Genomic DNA, 22,865 nt, shown 5'->3' on the forward strand with positions numbered 1-22,865 from the left:
AGTATCACTCAGCTTTGCACACGGTTTGTAGTGCGATTGAACTTAAAACTTGTTTACTGTTTCTAAACATCTATGCCTCCAACTCTCAAGCTCTGTGTTCAATGGTAATCATTTGTGGTGGTGGACATTGCTTGAATTCCATGAATTCTGAGTGCAGTATCTTAGCTGTGAATGTTGTTGTGTGTACTATTCATCTTTGCTGTTAGTTGTGTGTGTTAGTTTGCATGTTGGATCTGTGGAAGATGCACTGTAGCTTGCAAGTTTCTGGGCTGTTTGTTCAGGAAACAGATGGTTGTCAAGCTGATTTTCCCAAATGGAAATATGACATATTTTAGTAAAAAACGAAAACGTATATTTGCATAAAGTTCTGATAACCAATAATTATTTTTGGTATTAAACTTTGGCTTTTTCAATATTAATTGTCCGTATATTTACAGTTACTTTGACCATTTAGCATGGATGTTTCAGTTTTAAATAATTCAGTTTAAGTTTCATTCAGTAAATATTTAATAACAATACAATATTTATTAACAGTATGTACAAATATTGAAATGGCCAAAACAGTATAAATATATTAAATATATCTGCCTAATGATTTGGTACATATTTACCTTACGTGACAGGTATATCAAAAATATGTCCACTGCAATGTCTTCACAAATTATTGATTTCCACGTTTTTCTACATTTTGTAGTGTTGCATAAATTAGTCTTAATGTATACATAAAGCCCAAAGTGCTAATATTTTTGTGTCCAAGTAGTAAGAGTGTGAGGTTCTAAAAATGATAATGTGGGTAGGTTTGTTAATAATTTGGTTCAACACCTCTTCCACGAGTCTATTGACTTGTTTGGAGCAAAAATTGTTTTGTAACAACCAGCAACTTTACAGTTTTAATCATTCACCATTATTTAGAACATACCATGTGGTGATCCAAAGGGAACCTTACTCATCAGATCAGACAAATATTCCCCTCTCAAGTGTTCAATGTTAGACTGGCAAGATACAGTGGGTACGGAAAGTATTCAGACCCCTTTAAATTTTTCACTCTTTGTTTCATTGCAGCCATTTGCTAAAATCAAAAAAGTTCATTTTATTTCTCATTAATATACACTTAGCACCCCATCTTGACAGAAAAAAACAGAAATGTAGAAATTTTTGCAAATTTATTAAAAAAGAAAAACTGAAATATCACATGGTCATAAGTATTCAGACCCTTTGCTCAGTATTGAGTAGAAGCACCCTTTTGAGCTAGTACAGCCATGAGTCTTCTTGGGAATGATGCAACAAGTTTTTTACACCTGGATTTGGGGATCGTCTGCCATTCTTCCTTGCAGATCCTCTCCAGTTCTGTCAGGTTGGATGGTGAACGTTGGTGGACAGCCATTTTCAGGTCTCTCCAGAGATGCTCAATTGGGTTTAGGTCAGGGCTCTGGCTGGGCCAGTCAAGAATGGTCACAGAGGTGTTCCGAAGCCACTCCTTTGTTATTTTAGCTGTGTGCTTAGGGTCATTGTCTTGTTGGAAGGTGAACCTTCGGCCCAGTCTGAGATCCTGAGCACTCTGGAAGAGGTTTTCTTCCAGGATATCTCTGTACTTGGCTGCATTCATCTTTCCTTCAACCAGTTGTACTGTCCCTGCAGCTGAAAAACATCCCCATAGCATGATGCTGCCACCACCATGTTTCACTGTTGAGATTGTATTGGGCAGGTGATGAGCAGTGCCTGGTTTTCTCCACACATACCGCTTAGAATTAACACCAAAAAGTTCAATCTTGGTCTCATCAGACCAAAGAATCTTATTTCTCATAGTCTGGGAGTCCTTCATGTGTTTTCTGGCAAACTCTATGCAGGCTTTCATATGTCTTTCACTGAGGAGAGGCTTCTGTCAGGCCACTCTGCCATAAAGCCCCAACTGGTGGAGGGCTGCAGTGATAGTTGACTTTGTGGAACTTTCTCCCGTCTCCCTACTGCATCTCTGGAGCTCAGCCACAGTGATCTTTGGGTTCTTCTTTACCTCTCTCACCAAGGCTCTTGTCCCACGATTGCTCAGTTTGGCTGGACGGCCAGGTCTAGGAAGAGTTCTGGTCATCCCAAACTTCTTCCATTTAAGGATTATGGAGGCCACTGTGCTCTTAGGAACCTTGAGTGCTGCAGAAATTCTTTTGTAACCTTGGCCAGATCTGTGCCTTGCCACAATTCTGTCTCTGAGCTCCTTGGGCAGTTCCTTCGACCTCATGATTCTCATTTGCTCTGACATGTCCTGTGAGCTGTAAGGTCTTATATAGACAGGTGTGTGCCTTTCCTAATCAAGTCCAATCAGTTTAATTAAATACAGCTGGACTCCAATAAAGGAGCAGAACCATCTCAAGGAGGATCAAAAGAAATGGACAGCATGTGAGTTAAATATGAGTGTCACAGCAAAGGGTCTGAATACTTATGACCATGTGATATTTCAGTTTTTCTTTTTTTATAAATTTGCAAAAAATTCTACATTTCTGTTTTTTTCTGTCAAGATGGGGTGCTGAGTGTACATTAATGAGAAATAAAATGAACTTTTTTGATTTTAGCAAATGGCTGCAATGAAACAAAGAGTGAAAAATTTTAAGGGGTCTGAATACTTTCCGTACCCACTGTATATTGTGAGACACTGTTGATATATAAAGTGCCACCTCCAACATGGCATTCATTTGTCTGTTATTCTATGTGCCATTTCCTCGTAATGATTGATTAGAAGTTAAGCCTGTTTTTTTTTTTATTTACGAAATCATAACTTATTTTCATGTTTCCTAAAGCAGCACTTGCACACACACATCTTACATATAAGACATTTTTTAGTAAGTTGAAAAACAACACGGTGAAATGTTTAATACTTGAAATTATTCAGATGTTATTCAGGTGTAAATGAAACTAACTGATGAAATGAAACTAATGCAGCAAATGGCATACAGTTCTCTGCTTCTTTCCCTTTATCATTCATGTTACTGAGTTAAGATCTTGAAAGAAAGTAAACTTTGATTGATCTCGTGGCCGCTGCTGCTGCAATATGACTCTTACACTCATGTTAAACCTAAAATGAAGCAGTGTAGTTTCATTAATATGCTGGTCATTTATTGTAAATGTTGTGCTGTCATCATTTCTCTTATTAGACCTGCTGAGTACAAATGTTTGTCTTTTCAGGTTGACATGACACTTTTTTATGGGATAATTTCTGGGGAATATATCTTCTCTTTTCTTGTTCATAACCTTAAAACAAGATAATGTGCTCATGAACATTTATTACTACCATGTGTAGCGTTTAGGGCGCAAGACTTTCTTCACACGTGTCTGAACAAGGACTTGCAGACTTATGGACAACTTGTGCTGAAATGTCACACCTATAGGTAGTAAAAGTTAATGGGAGCATGATCTAAGCCAACTAATTTTTTTTGTATTTCGCAAACCACATACACATCATAAATATAAAGAAAAGGGAAGACACAGAACCAGAAATTATCACATAGGAAAAGTCATTTCAGCCTAAAAAGATGAATATTTTGCATGAAAAGAGGAAGAGAGAAACTGACAGCTCAATTGCCTTTTTTTCAAATTTATTTCCTTATTTAACCTAAAAATGTCAATTCACAAAGAAAATGTGTGCTAATGATAACAGTGGTGACTGAAATGAAAAAAAAAAATTGAAACAAGTCATTGTTTTTTTTTTTGTTACTCTTAGCCTTCTGCAAGTTGGTAAGTCTACCATTGTACAGGTTTGAGATTGCTGTCTTAGAGAAGCCTCTGCTCCTCACTGCATCTGCTCGACATGGAAGAACATCCGGTATTATAATATCCTCGGGTCCATACTTGGCTGGAGAGTAAATGTTTAACATCAAAACACTATGGGTTACTACTCACAAGAACTTTTGTTACAGCTCCCGATTCCTCAGGGATCCTGGTTTTGTGGCATGCAGTTTCATCAATCACAGCTCAAGTCGCACATGTATTTCTTTTTGTCTTCACAACCAGTCACTTAATTTGGAGACACAACAAAAGATGGTAGGAAGTGTTCAGCTCTTTAGAGTAAGTTACTTCATCACCATACTGCATTTCAGCTTTTACATTTTAAGTGATTACACATTTGGATTTTTCAGCTGTGTGTGGATATTTCAGAATCTTAAATCATGTAACCCAATGCTGTAATATTACTAAATGCAGAAACCACCAGTTTTTGTTGAACACTTTGTGAAGACACTGGGTGATGTTTCCATCTGGGTGTGACTTGGACACACAGACATGTGGAGGCTGGAACTGAGATGTGAAGGCCTTGGGATGAAAGCAGAGCTGAGGTATTAAAAGAGAAAATGGTTGATGTTATTGTAATATTTTCCTATTTTTGGCTTTCCTTGCAGCTTTGAACTGACCTACTTTTTACAGAAAAAGTGCCTGTACCTTTTTTTTTATTTTTATGTCTCATGAGCCCACTGAGTTGTGGATGTGCTTTCTTGTGAGTTTGAACCTACTAAAATGTGAAACTTTATATTTTGTGCAGTGTATTTTTAATTTGTATTTCTTTTTAATTGTTGTCCCTTATGAAGCTCCCCTTTACTGGACCATTTGATGTGATCAAATCTAAGTGACTAAGAATGTTTTTTTGCATACATAAAACTAGTGAATGTTACAGCATTTATTTCATTTAATCATATATCAAACTAGGTCAGCACCCAAACACATCCAACATGTTTTTAAACCTCTCAGCACTGGAACCTCTCTGTGCATGAGATGTTTCAGTTATTTTAGTTTTTATCAAACACTGGTTGAGACTAACATTTTATTATTTTATGATCAAAATATACAGTATATGTGTGTGTGGTACAGACACAATGTGCTTGAGTTTGGTGAGGTGCGTGTTGCTGTGAGAGACATATATAAATAGTATATAGATTTTATCTATTAAAGTAAAAAGGTTATACTGTATGTTGAGATTGTTTAAAAGCATGTTGTGGGTTGTTTGGCTAATTGTGAAAAGATGCTGTCTGACCACAATAGGTTGAAGCTTATGTTCCTGAGTCTAACAAACTTACAAACATACTGCAGGGTCCAAAAGTCTTAGACCACTAGTCATACTTCAGTTGTGCTTTGAATTTGAATTTGTATTGTGATGTAATACTAAATTTTTTCGTTACAGATGACAGATATAAGCTAAACAATTTCTTGGAAATTTAATCTTTGGAAAATGTCCATGCCTTTCAGAGTTTCTGTAGTATTTGGTTTGTCCCCTTTTTGCTTTAATGACAGAATGCACTTGGGTCTTCATGGACTCAAGTTAGTGTAAAACCTGTAGACTAGTTTACCCCAGCATGATTGGAAGCGTTCCACAAAGCTTTGTCATGTACTTGGATTTCTCCATCTTCAAGTGCCCCACAAATGTCCAAATGGGTTTGAGGTCAAGAGGAAATACTAAATACTAAAATATTTTAAAATTCATGAACATTTTTCAAAAATTAAACTTTTGACTCAAACTGTTAAGCTGATATCATTTGTAATAATACATTTATAAGTATTTGGACTAGTGGTCTCACACAGCTTTTGCTCATAAGAACATGTTGTTATTGTTGCACATTATGTAGACTGCATTTTGCATGTATGACTGTGGCCTCAAATAAATTAGCTGCTACATTTGTTGGGTGATGGCCACAACAAAACACATAGTTGGCTCTATCTTATGGCAAGTAACATATAAAAAAAGGATGCCATAGCCGAGTATAAGGTTGCAATCAGTGTAAGTGGACACAAAATAGCAGCGCTGTATGTGTGTCTTCTCCTCGCCCTTTCATGTCAGATGTGTTACCTGATGTTGACTGGGACTCCAGAATTCTTCATAGCTGATGAACATAACAAAAGGACTTCCCATTTAATTTCCATGTCACAAAAGGCATACATACACATTTGTCTGTTTTCCGCTGGCTGCAGCTTGATCTGTCGAATGGATGGGACAGAACCTTCTCTAAACCCCAGCTGGGAAATGATACACATTTGACCTGGTTGATGTTATGCTGTATCAGCGATATTGATTTGTATAGGAAATGCCACACTGCCTCACTGTTACTGCAACAGAATAAAGAATATGTCAATGTGATTTATGTATTTCAAATAACACTTCAGAACTGTCCAACTGAAACAATTCAGCTGGTGTTTATTTACCTGTGTATTTCTCTGTTTCTCTCTAAAGCCCTTGTTGAGATTAAGATGAAGAGCTTTCATCTGTAGCAATGATATCAAACTGCAATCTACTTGTTGTTTTCTCTGCTACATTGTGTGGATAGTGACTTGTGTGTTAGTAAATTCTTTGTACTACAGGAAATTTGTTCCATATTTGTATTTACTTTTGTTTTATTAAAGGTTTCAAGATGCCCTCTATGCAAAGAAGTACAATGTTTCCTACTTTGTAATGTGACTATTGACACATATACTGAAGCACATTGGAGCTGTGATGAACATGGTTTTACCACTTGGGGGCGCACAATGCAAGTGCTCACACACAGAAGCAGCAGCATGCCAGTGTTATGTTATTGACCATTTTGACAAGCCACACTAGGGAAAGCACAGATGAAAATAAATTCAAGACCAACCAAACCCAGCCAGAGTGCAATCAGAGTGAAGAGATTCAATAAAATAAAGTCCCAGGGGAGGAAGAATTAATTTCACCCTTTACCTCAACATACTACAAGGAGTTCTTAACTGGTAATAAAACAGTTTCAATCATTTACATATACTAAATTTATTTTTATGATGTTCATAAGTAAATGAGACCATCAGTGAGAAGACTCAATTCAAAATTCAAAGTATCTTTATGGTGAAGTGCTGAATTGATGTTGTGAAGAGTTGAGGAAAAGCAGCTGCTCTTTAATCGGGTGTTTCTCTCACTTGCTTTCAAAACATTTGAAAACACTAGCAAGATTACGACCTTGAAACACGAGGCAGTAGAAATACTGCCATTGAATCAACAACAAATGAAGTTTTCTTGTAGCAGCTTTAAGTAGAAGTATAAAAATACCCCACTACAAGTTAGAGTCATTCAAAATCCTTCTTAAGTAAAAGTACAGAATCAGCAAATCATACTTGCATCAAAAGTAAACCATAAAATGGCACTTGTGACCAATATGTTGAATGATTCTATGTGACATTCATTGTTAATGCAGATGCATACCGATCTCGTATCTGCTCAAGGTGGAGCTATAATTACTAAATACACTGTCAGCAGGATGATTCCAGTGATACCCAACTGAGATCAATAGATACATCTGAGGAGTTGTGACATAACCAGTGGGTAAGGAAAGAAGGAAAAAAAAATAAAAATAAAATAGAAAATAAAAGATCTCTCCTCAGACATTGACACTGTGTATATATAAGAGGTCACAAGCCAAAACAGTTTGGTATCACTCCGTTAGTATCTGACAAAACATTGTATTTACATTTTTATCTTTATTTTCATTCACTAGAGTGAACCACGCCATCTGCGATCTGTTAACTTGTAGAAAATCGCCCTCGCTCTACTGTTTCCGCTTGCTGATGTTACTAAAATGAATCAATCATTATACCAGAATGCAAAATCATCAACAGCTGGTCAACAACAACCCCAGTTTAGGATAAATTAACTCAGGCAAGGTAAACTAGGTTTACCTTTTCACGCTTTTATTATTGTCACAGTAAACACTTGGGTCATGTTTCAGAGATGTAATGTATAAAGAAAGTCCTTTAAATGTAAGCATGGTTTCAAATGTCATATTTTTGTATAGACACAGTAGAGGATCACTTACTTGATGCCTCCATTTTTATTTTACTACCAGTCACTCAGTGGGAATGTCATAATGGTAACAGACTTTGTCACACAAAAGTCCATGATTGAACAAATATTGCATGTGATAATTCACAGCGATGGCAGGTTTTTTGCCCTGCCTTTTTGTTTGGCTGTACAGAACAGTTTTGTCTTCCAACATGTTAACAACATGTCACAGGAACTAGTTAGTGTCAAGTATATCTCTGCTCCAGACTGGGTTGGTTAAGCTTCATTTAACGCAGAAGTACCCGAGTCTAGTCTCCAGACTTCTGCTACTATCTTTCAGGTCTTATTGTGCTTTTAGACCAAACACAGAGAAAATATTTGCCAGATTCTTAATAGGTGTGTTAAAATCAATAAATAGTAAGTGTGACCCCCAAGTAGATGTTGACTGAATTAATATGACATACCACATTGATTAGAATCCAAAAGTTTTCTCTGTGATCTGATGGCAATAAATGGATCAAAAGGACAGTGAAACAACAACATAATGCTGCTTTGTAAAAAGTCATGCTTCGTCAGGTCTGTCAGCTAGACGACAAGCAAACAACTTTTAGATAGATAGATAAATAGATAGATAAATAAGATATTGTGGTAAATAAAATAACATTATGATGTAAGTCAGAACATAAGGTGCAAAAGAATAAGGTGCAGTTTTATGTACATAATAATAATATAGAGCGACGTGTGTGTTTTGTTATGGAGTGTTGTAAAGTCTGATGGCACCAGGTAAGAATGATTCCTGTGCTGTTCCTTAAGGCAACAGGGTTGAATGAGTCTGTTGCTGATACTGCTCTTAAGCTGGTCCACAGTTTTATGGAGGGGTTGAGAGACATTGTCCATGATCGCAAGCAGTTTTGCTAGCATCCTGTCCTCCACCACCTCCTCCAGTGTGACTAGCTTAGAGCCAACAAGAGACTCTGACATCTTCATGAGTTTGTTCAGTCTGTTTGCGTCCTTGGCTTTGATGCCTGCTCCCCTTCACACCACAGTGAAGAAGATGGTGCTAACAACAGACTGATATAACATCTGGAGCATCCGGTTGCAGACATTAAAGGACCTGAGCCTCCTCAGGAAGTAAAGCTGGCTCAGGCCCTTCTTATAGACCGCCACCATGTTTGTAGACCACTCCAGTTCGTTGTCCAGCACCACACCCAGGTATTTGTATGAATGCTTGTTCCCTGGATGGAGTTTGGATCTACCAGGGCTATGCTGTGTGAGACATATTTCCATGACTAACCAGATAAGTCAAACTTTCCTCCACACAAGATCCTTTTTTGTCCTTTCTCAGAACTGGTAGATACAGTTTTGGGTGTACACAAATGACTGCAATTAGTGATTCTTATCCTCTACTTGTACTGTTTGTGATTGTCATGACATCACTATGAATGTCAATGCTGATAGGCTTTTGAGTAGGTAAATATTAACCATTGCCTCCATCATCCTAGTTTAGCTTGATAGCATGTTATCATTTACTAATTAAATGCAAAGTACAGCTGAGGCTGATGGGAGGCTGATAACTGGAATGGACATGGTGCATTACTAACCAGCATGATCACAGAGTGCATGTGATTAGAATCTTAATAATGCCTTCTGTAGTCAGTGAGCTGAGCTGGGACATGTGGTCTAATATGTGGATTAGCACAAGGGATATCTTAGAGGAAGAATTTCCTCTATAAACCCAGAGGCATAGTGCGACATACTTAGCTGTCAATCCCTATTCCAGTCCGAGGGTAGAGTAAGCTCTTGTAATAAATTCATCAGTGTCATTGTGAAAGCTCAAAGGCAAGACACTTAAGGAAATATATAATTTAGAGAGAGTGGCTTAAATATATCTAAGTCAGTCCTCTGCATTTTGTCCAACATTTCATCATAGATATACATATGAATGTGTTGATTACCAGTGATTCCCAAAAGGCCATATATGACCATTCCCAAAACAACATAACCTACCATATATCAATGTTAGAGAGAACCAGCAACAAGAGTACCTGACTGCTGTTGTATCAAACTTGTCTGACAGCAGTTAAATAAGGTTCTGACACTAAAAGTACCTGGTTAAGTTTAGATAAAGATCATGGCTTGGTTTAGGATAAGTGTATTTGCCATGTAATTAAGGTATGAACATAATGTATGTTGCGTTGCGAAAGTCATTGTGGATTTTTGGTTTCACAAAGGAGATCTCTTCTGTGATGTCTGGGTGTGTTTGACCTGTCCATCCATCCCAACCTCCTCCTTATGAGGACTCGCTTGTTATACTATACTCACCGTATCGGTGCACTTCAAATACCATGACAGGGACAACAATATTTGTTTTTTAGTTTTCTTTTTAAGTTGTTTGTAAGTTTATTATCATCTGACATCTGTTACTGGAGATACAACTTTTACCAAACAGTACTGCTCTATTATTAACATGTCCACTGAAAGGTACTTGGGAACACCATTTCTTAAAGATGTTCATCTATATTAGCTCAAATTAAAGAAGAGAGGAATCATCACCTTTAATTAATGACTGAACGTTTGTTCATTCATTCATTCTTTGCTGATTAATGCAACTAATGGAAAGAGATTTGATCTCAACTCTTGCATTCATTTTGTATGTCGCTCTGTGCAGTGCCAGGGTGAGATTTGTGTCATGTTGCTGTAGAGGGCAGACTTGTCTCAGTTTTCACTAAAACACCCACTCAGAGGATCAAGTATCATCTCTTTCCTTGCATTTTTATGCCATAAACCTTATCTTGTTTCACGAAATATGACCAGAACTGTTCAAGTATTTTTTTGTGTTGACAACCCAATGTCTCAATATGTGATCCAATATACTTGTGTGTGTATCATCAGAGACGCAAATGGGAAAGATAGAGTGACAGGTGAAGAGAATGATTAATGATGCACACATTTTATCCCATCCATACATCTATCCATCCTCGTCTCCTGCCCTCCCCTTGTTTCCTCCTCAGCATGGCCTCTATAACCAAACATGATCAGGCATCGTGGGTAGCAGTCTTCATCCTTCTTTTCTCTGAATGATATCATCATTCCCTCATCCTCTGGTTCTATAGTTTCCAAACGACTGTTTAGACTCCTCTCTTGGCCCAGGGTTATTGAAGAGGTCCATAAGGAGGACTCTTGTGTTTCCTCTGTTCGGTTCACAGGCAGCCATTCTCCGTCTCAAAGGTAAACAGTGGGTGGCCACTGTGGAACCTCCCTGCTGAGTTAATTTACACTGCAGGAAAGGGATGTGACTCCATCATCCATGCAAGGGGAAAAATACAGCCCCAAGTTCCAACAACATGCAGTAACCCGTGCTTCTTTGTAATGTGGTTGGAACTAACATATGATGCATAATTATTCAATTCAATTATTTATAATAATTCAACTATTCAGCATCACATTACAATAAAGCTCCACCTTGAAGAGATTTTGCCTGTGGCCCACACTTTTATAACCTGTCCCTGAGCAACATATATGTAGCAAAATCAAGATTCATATTTGATCAGCACTACCTAATGTAGTGTGATCTGAGTGGTGAGAAGTATGTGTTCAGATGTTGCTCTTTTCATGCTACTGGCACAGAATATTGTATATTTAACCTTTAATAAACATCTAAAAAGTTGTCTTAGTGAGTTGCCTACAGGTAGTGAAGTTAGTCATTTCAAATTAGGCTCAATAGCCGCCTGTGTTGACATAACCACCAACGTTACAGTATGAAGCAAAGGTATTGTATAGGTAATGTTATTATTGTGATAGTGTGGCAAACTGACATAGTGCGAGTTCCCATGGCTCTGTACTTGTAGGCTGTCAGATTGTAATGTAATACTGCTTTCTTCAGCACAGATGAGATGGTGATGTGAGGGGTTAACAGATCCAGTCTTAAGCATCCTAAACAGCTGACAAACTAATTGGGGCCTCCTTGATTATATCAAACATGTTTGATGTTTACTTGATATTTTTAAATCTGGATGATTACATTAGTACTTGCAGAGCCAGACCACAACCACAAATGACAGAGGCATCAGCTGATGGTGCTACAACGCAACTATAAACATTCTGGCCCTTGAGGCTAATGTTACTGTTGATAGAAACTTAAAATCCCACCTCCGTTCTTGCTGAAGAAAGGAAAACCTGTGTTAAATGCATTTCACCACTCCATTCCATTTTTATGTTTATCCACCGCAACTGGGATTTCTACAGCAAGTTGTTGCACCATGCGAATCTCCATCTCTGTAGAGTGTGTCTGCCCCCTTCTACAGAGCCATGCCATGCCCTGCTGCTGCACAGAGCAGTTTGATTCCAGTGGCAGGGAATGTTGTATATTTCACCTTTAATACTTAATATTTAAAAATTAAATGTTAAAATCAATCCACAAGTGATTTTATCAAACATGTCTTGCTCTCACCCACACACCAGTGTCAGGCCCAACAACAGAGTGGTGAATTGAAGACGTATTTTTGTAGGCTAACATGGTAGTTAGCATCGCCCTGGTTCCCTCGACAAAAAGCTTAAAGGAATTTTGAACTGGATTTTAGAATATTGCTGAAAATAAGCTCTGTTACAAACACATTCTTACATGTTTTCTACTTTTGGGATTTTCAAAGTGTAAATTACAACACTAAAAGTAAAAAGCAAATGTAAGTCTATAAACAGACTACACTGTGGTGGTCACATCACTTAAAAGTCACCACCACTTAGAATCTTACTACACAGTTACTATACAGGTTTTCTATAAACTGATCAATGTACAGGTTGTAAAATCAGAGTAAGAATAATTTGTAACTATAGTCGGCCTGTAAAGATGGACTGGTGACTGGTGTTCGCTGTGATGATGTTAAATGTCCCGACAACCTCTGCAGTCTCATTTAGACACTTGTTAGCAACCGCATGAACACATGAACAGTTTATAATTAAATAGACTCAACCCATAGACTTTGCGACGAGGGACCTGGATGTGCAAAAATGCTAACCGATTTCCAGGTTCTATGGCAAAAATTTTGCAAAACGATTAAAAAAATGTTGGTGACGTATTCTGCACCGGAGGTCGTACACTAATTATCAATAGATACTTGATACGTTTAAATAGAAGGATGCCACCAAAGTGTTTCTGGAGTCTCTGCCTCACGGTTTGGTGTACAAAAACACAAATGTACAACTTTATGTTGTGATTTGTCTAAAATTCTGTCATATTTTATGGAGAAATATTTTCTTGCTGCTCTGCCTCAACTCTGAACACTTTTACTTTTTTACTAACGTAACTGCTAGCTACTGTTAACCAACAGCTCCCCTCCTATAATAAAAACCTCCTGAAGGTACACAGTCTCAGAGAATGATGGGGTCCAGTTACAATGCTGAGGTGATTTATGGAGCTTCCTGATGGACAGATACCAGTAACTTTTTTGTTAAATAACCCCTGACAAACTGCTGCTAAATGTAGCCAGTGTGAGGTAAAGTTACTTACTCAGACAGCTGTGCAGCTATGCTCGCGGTCCAAGTTGCTGACTCAGCCCCAGAGTGCCTGGAGCCAAAACCCTACAAGAAAAGCTTGTCGGAAAAGAAACTGTATTCTCTATCGTCAGACTGGCCCAGCCTTGTCACAGGCTGTGTTTTTCCATGTTTCCATTTTGCCATGTTCACTCCGAGCTGCCAGCCCGGTCAGAATCGATGGACTGCTTGCTCCATGGCGGGGTTGTAACACAGATTTAGCGCTATTAGCTGCTGTATAAGCCCATCAATGTCTAAGACAAGTCTCTCCCTCACTGCCTGATTTTACAGGAAACACGAAACTATGCCGAAGCTCATAGCACTTCGCTAGTCGTTGATGGTAACTCGAGGGTTTGAAATTGTTTCACCATAAATACATCACGATGCTGCAGGCAGCTAGCTTCCACTTTATTTTCTTTCACCACTGCCCCTTGAAAAGTCTAACACTGTGTTATAATGAATTGGCCACACCATTTAAATCAGAAAGGGGACACTAAATATTAGAAACAGCTCTAAGTGTAACGTTATAACCGTCCAAATGTGTATGCATTTATTGACCTGAAAACCAACATATTAGTGCTAACTGATATTATATTGCATCTGCTGTCATCTATTTCAGAAATCGAATGAGCATTTGTTAACAGAGTGTACACATTTTGAGACCATCACCATGATCTCAGTTTCCATCCAAATTTAATACAAATTATAAAAAGAAATGTCAGAAAATTAGAAACAAATTCAATTACCTTCCACTACTATTATGTGAATATTAAATGTTTGGAGCATTCAAATACAATTATTGGAATCGATTCTTAAGGAGGGTGCCAGTAAGTCATTAGAAAAGACAACAAAACATGATGATGTGATTAGGAGTGCAACTTAAAGGAGAACTTTGGTCGATTTCAACATGCAGCTTTATCACTCAAGCTACCCTTGACTAGCCAGTACCAAAAACGCAAACACTTTTGGTCCACCCCTAACAGGGCTCTTTGAACGGAGAGTTAGCATTGACAGCTAACAGCATGGGGTCAGAACTTCACACTGTGTTTTAGACGTCTTAACATGCTCCAAATCTAACCCCTAAAGGTATGCAGCATGAGCAGACACCTAAGAACACAGCACTGTAGCGTTTATGACTCACAATTAAATAAAAAAGTGGTTAAAACAGTGTGTTTGTGCAAGCAGCTACATACCGTTCGTTGACATCCATGTCATAGACCAAACTAGTCGATCCGTCGAGCGTGCGCTTACTCCCTCACTGGCAGTGACGGAAACTTGAATTTTGCAGACAGAAACGTATTCCAGCATTTTCGTTTTTCTGTTCATAACTGCCAGTTTCTGCCAGTGAGGGAGGAAGCGCACGCTCGACGGATCGACTAGTTTGGTCTACGACATGGATGTCAACAAACGGTATGTAGCTGCTTGCACAAACACACTGTTTTAACTACTTTTTTATTAATTGTGAGTCATACACGCTACAGTGCTGTGTTGTAAGGTGTCTGCTGATGTTGCATACCTTTTGGGGTGAGATTTGGAGCATGTTAAGACGCTTAAAACACAGTGTAAAGTTCTGACCCCATGCTGTTAGCTGTTAATGCTAACTCTCAAGGAGCTCTGTAAGAGGTGGACCAAAAGTGTTTGCGTTTTTGGTACTGGCTAGTCAAGGGTAGCTTGAGCGATAAAGCTGCATGTTGAAATCGACCGAAGTTCTCCTTTAAACTCCAATTTATTACTTGCAATATCTCATGTTTTTTTTGCATTTGTGGGGATTTTATTTTTTATGTGCAAATTCAAAAATGCACATAAAAATATGTTTGTGCAGGTGTACTTACATTCATTAATTCTAAACTATCTCAACAGAGCTTCTGAAGTGTCATATTCTGTTTTCCTCCCCTTCCATACCTGATTTCTACCTTCTCATGAAGAAAATGAAGGGGCTGACCTTCTTCCAGATAAAAAATAGTGGCACTCTCACTGTAGCACAACATTTATTCCTGGAATCAATTGAAAATTGAAAAGTTGTACTATCACGTTTTTTTAGGAGTTTAGAGTAGTACTTTTTTTCGTGGCTATAAATTGAGTTTTACTATCTCATTCCTCCTGGTATCTGTCTTGGCAGAGATATAATGGACTAGACCTCAGCTCTTATGTTTGTCTTACATCATTCTGTGCCAGACAATCACTAACTGTTATTGCTTTTAGGGGCCAGAAGACACCCCGCACTGTGTGTTCTCTGGCCTATTTGTCTTCTGGCCAACAGCTGTTTTACTACTCAATGGAAATAGTGAATGGCATGCAGGAGATGCCGCTGGGCTCTCAGAGTTTGTACCTGCTGTGCTCTTCATCATTATGGTTAAGAGTTACCTGCTGAGTGTGGAGGCTGCTTCTGAACACTCCAACATCAGCCCTTCCTTTGAACTGAACCTTGATATGTTTGTTGTTAGCTTCCAGCTTTCCAACTAAAACTGGAAAAGATGTAAGTGTTAACGTCCTTTTAGCTCTGACTCACCAGGGGCACATCAGATAGTTAAGTGGCTGTGTGTCAGCATGTCAAAGTTCATCTTGGTGGACAGATCATTAGGCATTTTGCCTCACACTTCCCTTCAACATCAGTTTTCCTATGTGGTCATTGTGAGGTTTAGAGAAGTACGTCAGCAAAGAGTTAAATGAACAGTAGCAAATTTGTCATGTTCATGTATCACTCACCAACATCTTTAACCCATGATTAACGTGGGGCCCATGGCTGGAAAACTCCTATGGTGGGGAAAAAATCATGGATTCCAACAGAACCCAGAGGAGCCCCTTTCATGTGGTGTTTTAACAGGGTTACCCACATTCTAGTGGCCTGAGCTCACTTCCAGACTTCAGCTCATGGCACTGCTTCCCCCCGCTGATGTGGTGAATATGCACATTCTCATAATGTCCTTCATTAGTCCTTGCAAATACACACAGACACAAACTTTGAAACAGATGTGTGCAGTCAGCGGCTGGTGAGAACGGAACAAACTAAAGATGACGGGAGGTCAGACTGTCTCCACACCTCAAAAATCTGCTTAGCTAAACCGTCTATTCTCGATGCCATGGCAACACCAACAGCAATGGCGCGAAAGCTTTCTAGATTCCCTTGTGAATGACTTTTCCCATAAACACTGTATAGACAGGCATCTCTCAAACATCTGGGTGCAGGCTGTCGGATAAAAACACGCTGTATTCATCTCCATGACACTGAAATCTTGTAAGATTTATAAGATCTTCTTCCCCTACTGGCATACTTGGGGTCTTGTGTGGATTGGTGTTTTAGAGCTACTACCAGAGTTTCCCAACCTCAGACTAAAAAATTAATGTACTCATGGTGTTGTACTGTAAGCCACTTTATATAAAAGCATCCACTAGAGCTTCAGATGTCAGTGGCCTGTGCCTCATACTTTGAGCATGTCAGGACCTCAGGAGGGAAGCATGTGACTGACCTGTTGAACCAGATGGAGTGTTAGGCATCAGGCCAGGGTCATGTTAGGGTTCACCTTCATGGGCAGCTGAGTTGTGGAGAAACTGGGAAACATCTCCTACAGGCCCTGGCAGCTCCCAAGAGGACACAGCTTTAAAATGGCACTCCGGGCCATATTATAAAGAAGGAAAGCACTGGTGGTATTGGTCATTGTTTCTCCATCCTGTGATGAGGAGAAGATGAGTTTAAGAGATGGAAGTATGTTGGAGTCGGATATAGGCATCCTATCTCTGGAGAATTGGGATGATAAAGCAGCTGTCTGAAGACACTCACTAGAAGCAATTTTTCATTTATAACAAGGATCTTTCTCCAGAGTGTCGGCACTGATAGCCTGTAACTTAGAGTATTTTGCGAGAAAGGCAACAATATTCCTCAAACAATACCTTTACAAGGTGAACATGAACACACTAGAGGTGCAAGACATTGGCCTTTAAATTAGTGTACTGATTTCTTAACATCGAACACATTAATATATGATTAAAAAGAAATGGATGTTTTTGACTTAGAGAGTTCTTTATGATGGTGGTAGGTCTGAACTTTTTTCTTTTCTGCTTACAAATAGTCTCAGTGTGATGAGCAAAGCATCTGCAGTATTCAAAGCATGCATGAAGAATGAATTTTTTGACAGAAAAGAGGGTAAAAAGATGAAGCGGAAATGTGAATGTGTTATATACAGTATATAATGGATATAATACTTTTATATATTAAACTGATATAGATCTGGTTGTGAACATTAACTACAGTACATCTATTCACGGTAACATATGAACCATTAACCTTTGTCTTCATGCTGAATCCATAGTGAAGTGAGGATGTATACTTCATCAACTTCTCATCCTCCCCTTTCCACTGTCTTTGCTGGTCATTCAGGACGGACTTAAAAGACCTCAGAAGTGCTCTCTCTTTTGGAGCTAAGCGCAAGTCTTAACACTTTGAAAGGTTCGTGCATTGCACTTGACTTCTTGTCAATTGTCACCGTGGTCATAATAAGTTAGACCTCTGATTAACTGCAATGGATCTTCAGGATAAGGAACTACAATTCACTTTCCTTCAATAAAACAACTGACTCCACACGGCTCAAATGTAATTATGGCCATGTCCTCACACTGTGGCCTTGATTGAATTTGACAAACGGAGGTCAGGATTTACAGCAGTGCCAAAGAGCTATTCAGCTGCTCACCCCAGAGGAAGTTATTCTAGATTCTGCATTCAGAACAACTGTGGATTCAAAATGAAAGCGGGTGGAACCTAAAGGCTGACAGTCCATTTTGGCAGGCAACAACAGAAATTGTGAGCACCAGCAAAATAATACACAATAGACAGATATAAGAAATGATCAAAGAAATGGCACAAGATTCAAAATAGTGAGTGATGACTCCCAGAATGTTGGGAGTGTTTCTGAATGTAAATGCTAGTCTAAAACCAGCACCATTCTTTTGTATTTTTTTTTTTTGTGCATTAGACCTCAGAGTTTCGTTTACTGGTCTGTTAGCTCTGTTTTTATCTTCACCAACAAGCTCTCTCTGGCTGCTAAACACTGGACATATACTGGACATTACATATGTAATATAATCTTTTGTTAATATAAAAAAGTTGGTAAGTGCTGCTTAAAGGTGTTAATCTAAAGTGGTGTGATATATTTTTTCTGAATGGACAGACTTAATTTCGTGAGGCGTCATTCAGGTATTGCTGTGATAAGCACAGGCCTATGCAGCAGTTTTGAAGGACACAGCAGAGTATTGTCATTTGATCAACGAACTCTGGAAGCCTGGCTAGCTCCGAGTTCTGGCTCCTATCATGGGAGCAACAACTCTTTCAGAGGCTCTCGATTCGTAAATATGAGATATTCGTCCTCTCCTGCTGGTGCGGTCTCCCAGCTCCAGAATATTGTTTGAAGCAACAAGCAACATAATAGAAACTCAGAGCTGCCAGCACTAATGAGAAAACAAACCTTCCTCACTGACCCCACTCACTCACTTCTGGTGAGGATGGGAGGCACGCAGATGATCTTTCCAGGGACACTTTCTGACAGTTTTGCAGAAAGTCGTTGGTTTTCCGAACCAATTGTTGAATATTTGTCCAGGTGGCCGATCTCAGATGATCTTGAAGATGAAACAGTCGGATATGGAGGACATGGCATGCCGTTGTTGCATGTGGTCTGTGGTTGTGAAGCTGGTCGGATAAACTGCCATATTATTGCATTACGCTACGCTGGAGACGACTCATGGTATTAGAATAAACATTAATTTAACAGGCAGCAGCTCTGGTGGACATTCCTGCAGTCAGCAATTTGATTGCACACTCCCTCAAAAGTTGATACATCAGCAGCATTGTGTTGTGACAACACTGCATATTTTAGAGGAGCCTTTTGTTGTGACCACTCCATAGCACACATGTGGAATGATCGTGCTGTTTCATCAGCATCTTGATATGCCACACCTCTCAGATGGATGGATTATCTTGGTTCTCACTAGCAAGGATTTCAATATATAAATGCTCATAATTTTAGAGAAATAAGCTTTTGTGTGCACAGACAAGTCTTTGGTTGTCAACTCTTGAAAAATGGTACCAAAAACAAACATGCTGTATTTCTATTTTTGTTGAAGGGACATTGTCTGCATGCTGGTGGTGAGCTGGCCGCGCTGTTTAAAGCCTCTAGTCTTTGGAAAGTTTTATAACCATCAGAACAGTCATCCCTTTCAGATTGCCTTGCGGATGGCTTCTAAGAGGCTCGGGTCACTCTGTCTCTAAATGGTCTGGACTTACAGGAGGCTTTATTTTCATTGCTGGAAGCAGTATCCTCTGAAGCATTGGGGCCTCTCACCAGGGCCGTGTTTTCCTTGTCAACGGCTACTGTTTTCTTAAGAGGCCTCGATCTCTCACTGATTCTGCTGCAGTAGCACAAGGTGAAGACTGTTACCCACTGACTGACATTTGAGGGGTAAAAAAAAGAAAAAAGAAAAAGGAAAAAAGAAAACCCCTGTATGGTTCTCATTATCACATGTTCTGTACTGAACCTTCAATTTATGAGCCCAGCTTACCTCTGAATGGACTGCTACACAGATGTTGCTGTTTTGTGGAATGAATGACTGTTGCATGTGATGTGGGATGTTATTCATGTCCAGTGGCTTAATTAATCACATTTAGACTTGGCCTTCTAACTGTGTCCCTTGAATGGTATGGCAATGTGTTTAATATCCTGCAGATGTGTGTAACCTATTTTAAAAATTAAGATTTATGTCTCCATTGAAGCAGGAAAATGGGTCACAAACTCTTCCATCCATGTCCTCACTACGTCTATATTGCCCATTCAGGCTGTGAAACCTTTTTCAAAGAACTGCACCTTTTTAATGGGATGGGGAGAATATAATAGATGGCAATATAATAGAGCGATATCCTTCATTATCCTCCCAAAATATTAGGCTGTTAGCTGCGTTAAACTGATAACTAAAGAAATCAAGAAATTGCTGACTTCACTTATTGATTTAATGGCTTTGATGCCACGTATATATTATTTTGAACAGTAAATTAACCCCAATGCAACCTGTATGTATGTTGTATGATGACAGTAGCAGAGACAATAAAAGTATTTAAATCAACATGCAAAACAATTACTGACACAAGGAATTAAATGTTTAAATCCATCAACAAATCTGCTGCATTGACTGTCGCCAAACTCTGAGGGCAGCAGGAATGATATCTGCAGGCTAACAAGCACTGACTCTACTCTCTGCCTCTGGTACATGAACGATTCTGGCCAACCCCTGAATGCCCCAGTCAAATGTGTTTAACTTAATGGTTAAAGCTGTGGTTTGTAATAAAGTTTAAAAGCATTGTTTGTTGTATTTATATAAAATGTCTTTACATTCCAACGGCAACCACTAAATAAAATGCTCTAACAAAAAAAGAAACAAATGTGGTGTCTGTGACTGTCAAAAAGCTTATAAACTCATTTCATTTGCAGCCAAAATTTGACCATTAATAACCTGCTAATTTTACAGCTGCGAGCACTAATGATGACCATGGTTGTAGTTTCATTCATTCTGATAATGTTAGGTGTTTTGTTAAATGTGAAGAGACACGACATAGTTGGATACGGTGAGACTTGTGTAAAGCCATATTTGTAATAATACTGTTTGATTTATGTTGTGTACTTAAAGGAAAGGCTGAAAAAAAATATCTGTGTGAGGTGAGAAAAGTCAAATGCATTTCTTTCCGCTCCGAAGCCCCCCTCTTCTGAAATAATTTTTGTACATTAAATCTACATTTCTTGAGCATGCAGGAGGACAGTGACCTTCCTGTAATGATTCTTGAGGTAGGTAATTTCTCCAGACAGATGTTCAGAGGACATGTAGTTTTCTGGGTTATGTAGTGTGAGAAGGTGAATGATAGAGTCAAGAGCTATAATTGAAAAGGCTGGTTCACTTTCAAAGCCCTTCCTCTAAATCACTTCCTTGATACTGACACCTTCACTAAAATACCTGGAAGAGCTGTGGCCAGCCATTCATTAGACAAGCCACAACTACTTAGCAAACTTTTACCTCTCAATATCACAGGGACAGTTTTAAAAACAATATGATGGACTTTGTACATTTCAAGCCCTCCCTGAAGCTTTAATCATTCACCTTCAAAGACTGATGCACTACGAGCACCTGGATCTTCCTCATGGTTTACAAGGTTCAAGTATGAAGCAGAAATGGTAATAATAGTTATTTCCATGTGAATTTGTTTTAAAGGTAGATGTTAACATGGAATGGGAACACCTCAACATGACCATTAAGTTGGAAAACAGAACCGTGGAGATGATTCACAAGAGGTTAAGAAGAGGGTGATGTGACATTACAAACAAACTGTTCATTTATATATTTGGTTGATGATTTACATGTTAATATTATCACATCTGGTGACAGCATTGACTCTGCTGCTTTAAACCATCTGTTATTCATACAAACACAAATGTAAGGTACTTTCTTTTTTTGTGTATTTTTGTGTCCTGTCAGAAAATTAATTTAGGAGCTCAGTGGGTATGGCAGCTCACCTGACTAAACAAATACCAGCAGCTCCGGTAGTCAAGGCATCAGCAGCACTATATTGGCTTCCTGCCTTTTTTCTGCATTTAATGGTGAAACAGCCTGGATGAGGTTTCTGCATTTCTTGCTGTATTACAAACTGATGAATTTAAAGTTATGCAAAACAGATTACTGGCACAGATGCAGGGATTTGACTAGGTTTTTTTTTTTTTCCATCCACCTTTGATGAATGTAAGAGGGGCTCCTCCAGATGCTTTTTATTGCTGCTGTAAAGTCATTGATGCTTTGGCTTCAGCAGCATTTACCCATGTAACCAGTGCAGAGAAACATATTTCAATCAGGGAAGACTCTACAGACGTTTATTTCAGTAATGAAAAGAACTTTGACATCAATTTATAGGGGTGAGACCTCGTAATCTGCAGCCATTCCAGAGATCCCCTGGGGGGTAATAGATGAGGCCTGGGAATTAAAGGTGGAGATGAGAAACAGTGGACACCGCAGTGACAGCAGAGAACCATTATATAAAAAAAAGGGAAAGCAGGGGATGGATGGGGCACCAGAACCTACAGGCTGGTGAGCATCAGGTTAGAGGTGTGGCAAGTTGCCTTTTGTAATTTGGTGTAAATTGACTTGGTAATACTGTTTGCACCACTAAAGCACATTGTAAACAAAGTGAAATGATACAGGCTTCAAAGCCCCACTCCAGAGACATGGTAAATAGTGACATCATTCACTTTTGCAACCAGATTGATGTTCTAGCAATATCAACATTATTAGCATGGATAGCCATAACATGGATAGCAACAGCATATATAAAAGCATCGACTCATTAAAGGAACAGCTTAATTCTTTATTTTTTTTTAGTTTAAGCACAAAATTATGTTATTTGTCAAAGAAATTTGGCAAGCAGTGTAACTAATCAACATGCTCAGGAAATGATACAGAAAAATATGAAACATTGTAAAAATGCTAAAATACACAGCAGTGGGGCTTAAGTACAAGAACTGTGGGTTCATCACAACCAGCAGCCCCTTCCACAATACAC

This window comes from Sparus aurata, chromosome 5, assembly GCF_900880675.1.
Source record: "Sparus aurata chromosome 5, fSpaAur1.1, whole genome shotgun sequence".
Classification (NCBI taxonomy): domain Eukaryota; kingdom Metazoa; phylum Chordata; class Actinopteri; order Spariformes; family Sparidae; genus Sparus; species Sparus aurata.